General features: G+C 41.5%; 1 long non-coding RNA gene across 1 annotated transcript; it reads right to left on the bottom strand.

The window, feature by feature from the left end:
* Positions 1-217: 217 nt before the first annotated feature.
* Positions 218-5,800, bottom strand: LOC118702807. Its single transcript, XR_004982849.2, has 3 exons — positions 5,653-5,800; positions 2,383-2,512; positions 218-931 (listed from the first exon to the last, which is right to left on the bottom strand). It is a non-coding gene; the product is annotated as an uncharacterized LOC118702807 (long non-coding RNA).
* Between the last annotated feature and the right edge of the window lie 547 nt (positions 5,801-6,347).

Raw genomic sequence — 6,347 nt, forward strand, 5'->3', positions numbered from 1 at the left:
TTTAGCAGCTGATTGCTACGTCATTAGTCTTGGACTGACTTGTTTGATGTGTGCAATAGGAAATACTTTGCTTTCGGAGAACAAGAAAAATAGGTTTATTTGCTTTACGCTTATTAATTTGAGCAGTTATTCAGTGTCTGGTAAGTTAATATTCAAGAAAAATTTTTTATTAAAATGTTCTATTATTTTATGTTAATGATTACTCATTTATTTCAGCATGTCTCTATCAAAATGAACCTATGTTTCTATGAAAATTGAAGCTTTTGTTTTTTTGTGGCCCACATAAACTTAAACCTTCTTTATTTGACCAGTGTTAGTCTTTGAGTTTGTCATGCTTGTCCTAGAGTGAGCATCCAAGAGCAAGTTCCAAAAGACAGTTTATAACAGGCACCTCCTAACTGCCACCATATCCTATTGGTCAAAGTAGTCACAGAGTCCAGCCAGATTCAAGAGGAAAAGTATCAAAGACTTTGTGGCCATCACAAATATACCTTGGGGGCTATGGTAATTGTGTTAATACATATAAAACACTTAGAACAGTCCCAACATGAAGCAAGCACTGCACATATTTGCTATGGTTGACATCACCTTAGTAGTGGTAGTACATCCAAAAGCCTGCTGGCAAGATCAGAGAAGCAGGACCTTTCACAACTGACTGCTCCCTCCCTCCATAACCCTTCCAAAGAAAGTGGTGGTTCATGCCAGCAAGAAGCTATAATCCTCAGCCTAGCATGGCAACTCTGGTCAACAGCCACCCACGACCTGATGTGGCTGCTGAGGGTGACTTACAGGTCAGGTAAGGATTGTGCCCTTGCATACAACAGCCAGTTCACCATCTGCTGCCTTGACTCACCATAGGCTTGTGTTGATCACATTTTGCTATGATCACCTCCTTTGCAAGACCTTCTGCTCCGTGGTTTCCAAGTAAAGTCTTCAAGAAAAAGAAAGATTGCATTTTCCAACTGTCTGTTGTCCTTTATGGTAAAATATTTCCTATATTTTTCTTTCTTCTCATCAAGAAGAGTCTATGAAGAGTTGAGCATGCATGCATGCATTCTTTCATTCTCACATTTAAAAATACTTGCTAAGCACCTACTGTGTAGTAACAGGCACTGAGCTAGACCCCAAGAGTACAAATTGAACAAGACAGACAAATCTTCGCTGACATGAAGCTAATACAATACTTTAATGGAGGAGCCAAATGACAAATAAGTAAACAAAAAAGCAAATGAGTGAGATACAGATTGTGATCACTGCTCTAAATGAAGGGGACATGATAGAAGGGAACTTGAGGGATCTCCTTTACTTAGATGGTAGTTTTGGAATGGCTCTTTGGGGAGGAGACATTTGAGTTTGCCAGCCTCTTTAAAATGCAGAGAAGAGAATTCTAAGCAAATGGACACCAATGACAAGGATACTGAGGTGAGAAAGGGCTTAATGTACCCCCGGTCCAAGGAAGAGTGTAGAAAGGAGAAAGGTTTGTGATAAGGTTCAAGTATAGGCAGAGGTCAGATCCTGCTGGGCAAATAGCCTAAAAACCAAGTGAGACCCAAGCAGTAAAGGGAATTTATTGGCTCAACTGAAAAGTAGAGACATAGCATACGGTTACACTGGGCTCCAACAGAGTCAACAGAACCTAGACTTTTCCATGTCTTAGTCTCCTTTGTTCTGAGAGGGCTTTAGCTCAGGAAGCCTTTCCCTATGGATGAGTTTCTGTAGCTCAGGCATCATCTTTACAGCCAGCAATTCCCAAAGTTCTAACAACAGTCTTATTGGATCAACTCAGATGTATTCATCTCTGGATCAATCTCTGTGACACAGGAAAAGAATATGCTGATTGTCCATGTTAGTATTATACACTGACCCCCTGATACAGGGAGGGAAGTAGAGTCAGCCTGCCAAGATCACTTGCAATGAGAATCAAGGAGTAAGTTCCCAAAGAAGTATGGAGATGCAGTTATAACAACACAAGGCATGGATGCTAGGTAGGCACAAGCAAGGCTATGCAGACAATGGTGAGGGCTGAGGTTTTATGCTAAGGGTACTACTGGGAAGCCATCAAAGGGTTTTCAGCAGGAGAGTAATCTGCTGGCATTTAATCTATTGATAATAACAGTTCACAAAGGTAATTTTGACTGTGTGGGTACAGAAGGGATTTATGTGTGGAAGGACTGAAATCAGGGAGCTATTACAGAATGGCAAGTAGGAGAGGTTGGTGCCTTGGACTTAGGTACTAGGGTGGCAGCAGTAAGAGTCAGAGACTTGTGGACAGACTTGAGATTCTCTTGTGGAAGAGCTGGCATCTATTTTTGATGAAGTGGAGGTGGGGAAACAAGTGAAAGAAGAAGTCAAGCATGGTTCCCAGGGTTTTGGCTTGCTCACCTGGATGAATCATGATGCCATTTACCAAGAAGAGAAGGACACGGGAGGTAGAAGGCAAGAGTTCCATTGTGAATGTGTTCAGTTTTAGATTCCTGTAGGAGATGTTGAACAGGTAGTTGGATGAACAAGTCTGGAATATAGAAGAAAAGGAATCGTCAGTACATAGACATTATTTAAACACGAAAAATTGAATGAGATCACCCAGGAGAGCATGTATTGTAGATAGAGAAAAGAAGGGGGGGCATAAATGCTACTTCCCCAACAATTTTTCCACTTTCCCAAACTGCTTTATTTAGGTTCTAGGCAAAAATGGGCTCTCCTGCCTCTAGACTGTGTTATTTATGTGTGGGTGTGTGTGTTTGTGTATGTGTGTGTGCTTATGCATGTGCCATTCCCTCTGCCTGCAATGATTTCTGTTCTTTCCCCTATACGCCCCAAATAAGGATCAGATCAAATCTACCTTCTATAGCAGTCCTTGTCTCATTAGCTGCATTGCAAATGTCAGCCTCTTTGCTTCCTATAACTTTCATCGTATATTAACCATACATTTGGCATTTACAAAGCACTGTTCTCTGGGTGTCATATTTCCCTCAAAAAGATTATAAACTCTAAGAAGGCAATCTGCAAACCTTTGCACTCCCAACCTGACAGATTGGCCAGATAAAAAGTTAAAACAAAGATCTATTCGTCAATGACAACACTCATACTTTCTTTTGGTAGTTTTTGTTCCAGTGGCTGGGAATTCGTCTCAAACTCCTATGCTCGGTGAGACAGCAGCTCAGCAAGGGTGTTCCAATCAATCCCCGGAGCATGAGGCAGCAATTGTCTAATGCTTTAAAATAGTTATGGCAAATACAGCCTGGTGGCAAATAAAGAGCACATGACTCAATCTGTATTGAAAAGAGCCAGATGAAAGCAGTTTCCCACAGAGGGAAACCAAAGATTTAAAATGAGCACCTGGGAAGGACTTCAACTGTTTCTGCATCTATTCCTGAGTAATATTCCACTTCATCGGAACACATCTCAGTGTGTTTGTGCCCATTTAGCACTCTCGCCTCCCTTCCCAGCAGAGGTTTCATAACTTACAGCCCATAGTCATTCCAAAATGTTTCCAGGTGGATTCTCAAGCTCCAGACAGCTCAGTTATTACCAAGGATGCTAGGGAGCCCCAATTTTTCAATTTTTCCAGTTGAACTATGAAACACCTACCCACCTCACTTCTCCCCCAAACTACCCCTAAATTATTCCCAAGCTGTATTTGTCTCAACCTGGAATTCCCATAGTCTCCTGCTCTTTCACAGGCATCCCTTGATCAGCTATGCAGAACAGAGTTCTCCAATTAGGCAAATCAGCCTTCAATTCTCTTTAAAGCTGCAGCAAGCACACCCACAATGCTTCCAGTGACAATACTGAAGAAAGTTGAGCTGGTCTAATGCCGTTTTCCAAGACAATTTTTGCTTCTGATAAAGTCATATCTGCCTGTTTCCCAGAGCTCATATTATTTTCCCATTTTGACACATGACTCACTTCAAACCTAGTATCACTGAGTCTGCCAGTTGAATGTGACCCCTCATTTTTGCCTCCAGGGTGTCCAGCTGCACAGCAGATGCTGTGCGGTGGGAAAGGACCCATCTTGGAACAGGCTTTCAGGATTTACCACTTTCAATTGCTGCGTGACCTCCAGCTAGCGAGTCTGTTACCTTGCACCAAAAATGAAGATTAAAGACACTTTGAAGTATGGGCATACCCCAGTGGAAAACCACCACAGTAAAGAGAGTATTACAATAAAGTATAATCTTTTTGCTGATGGAGAATCTTGCCTTCAATTTGAAAACAACAAACAAACAACAACTAAGCACCTGTGAAATACAATAAAGCAAAGAGCAATAAAAACCAGGCATGCCTGCACTGTTATGAGGATTAGATGAAATGGCATAATAGAAGTGCTTGGAATCAAACCTTGCATCATATAAGTAGGGGCTCGGCAGAGGATAAGTTGACCCATGTGAAATTGCCATTTGCATAGGTCCAAAATGGCCAAAATTGACAATTTCACATGGTTCCATCAGCCATTAACCTGATATTTAAGCATTGAGGAGATCAGTGTCTATCTACCTGGAATACTGAGTACAGAGTGGGTGAAACCTCAGAGTTGACTCTTATTTAAATCGTCAAAGAATTAAAGAATGCCAGCACCCTGATATGTGCTTTAAATGCGGGTAGATTTTCTTGACTCTCAGCTGGCAGTTAAGCAAAGCTAATTTAAGAGCCAGGATAACTATGTGGTTAGGAGTCTAGACTCTGGGGAGTGATTACTTAAGATCAAAGTCTAGCTCTGCTACTCACCAGCTTTGTGGTCCTGAGCAACTTTGTTAAATAATCTGAGTCTCAGTTTTCTCCACGACATGGGATCACACCGGGTTGTTGTTAGGACTAAATAAGTTAATATATGTGAAGTTCTTAGGACACTGAAGTGCTAGTTATCATCAACTTGATTGAAAATAGGTGGTTTAGCCTGATAAACCCTATGGATACAAATCAGAACCAAACAAAGCAAAATCAGCCTTGCCTTCTTAATCAACCCCAATATAACAGCTGGGACACCCCTTGGAAAGCTCAGGAATGGAGGATGAATCCACCCAGGAGAGCTCAGTGAGAATCCTCTCAGCCAATGGCATTGCATACTCTCTCCTGGTATTTCAAGGGAAGGGCAGAGATCTTTGTAGTTACCCAGAGCAGAAGTGACTAACACGTGCCCTACAGAACCCAATGAAAAAAGATGACAGGGGATGAAAGGGCCGTAAAAAGCTGTCACACACCAAGAAGAAATATACTCTGCTCATGCTGGTGGGGAATGAAAACATTATTTGAATCCACCATTTATTTAGAAACTCATATTAATTAGGACAAAGATGTTGTAAGGAAAATGATACTAATGTCCTATGGGTTTTCTCATAACCATTTTTATGTATATTATTTGACCACACACATACACACACACACACACACACACACACACACACAAAACCTGTGAGTCAAGTAGGTGAAGCCAGCATTCTATTTAAAGATGAGAAACTGAAGGATCGGGGAACTTAAATGACTTACTCAAGCCTACCTGGACAGCAGGTGATGAAACTGGAATTTGAGTCCCTAAGGGCAGGGCCATTTTTATTTTTTTTCTTCCCAGCACCAGGCACCAATCTCACATTTATTGAGCAATTGAATGGGAGGGGCCAGGGAGGAGAGGCTGTACCTAGAAAACAGACTCACTTTCTCAGGCTAGTTCAGGTTCTCAGGTTAATGGCTCTAATGCTCATACTTTGTAGAGTCCTGAACCTGTAGTTGGGCAATAATTCAGAGGCATCTAAAGGAGACAAAGGAAAAGGTTTCAACAGTGTGTGCTAGGACAGATTAGGTATAGTACACATAATCAGCATTTAAGAATCCATAACTCTAATAACAGATGAGACTATCCACCTATACTTCTCAGGCTGCCATTTATGATCCACTTGCACATCTGAAAAAGGAGGAGATAAAGCTTATAAGCTATATGCTGTATACATTTGCTTAGTAAATACACAATTTGATTTGCTTCACATCTTATTAGGCAAAGATCTGGCAGAGCACTTAAAAATGTCAAGAGGGCCTGGCTGGTGTTCAGTTGTTGAGTGTTGACCCATGAACCAGGAGGTCATAATTCTATTCCTGGTCAGGGCACATGTCTGGGTTGTGGGCTCAAACCCCAGTAGAAGGAGTGCAGGAAGTATCTGATTGTTGTCTCTCTCTCTCATTGATGTTTCTATCTCTCTATCCCTCTTCCTCTCTCTCTAAAAATCAATAAAAAACATAGTATTAAATTTTCAAGAGGATCATTGAATAACCATGTTTTCTTCTTGGACCTCCGAATGGAAGGGGAAATCTGAGGTTGAGATTGGGCAGTCTCAGGCCTTGCTTTGGGTTTTCCC

The sequence above is a fragment of the Pipistrellus kuhlii genome, unplaced genomic scaffold (genome assembly GCF_014108245.1).
Source record: "Pipistrellus kuhlii isolate mPipKuh1 unplaced genomic scaffold, mPipKuh1.p scaffold_m20_p_4, whole genome shotgun sequence".
Lineage (NCBI taxonomy): Eukaryota > Metazoa > Chordata > Mammalia > Chiroptera > Vespertilionidae > Pipistrellus > Pipistrellus kuhlii.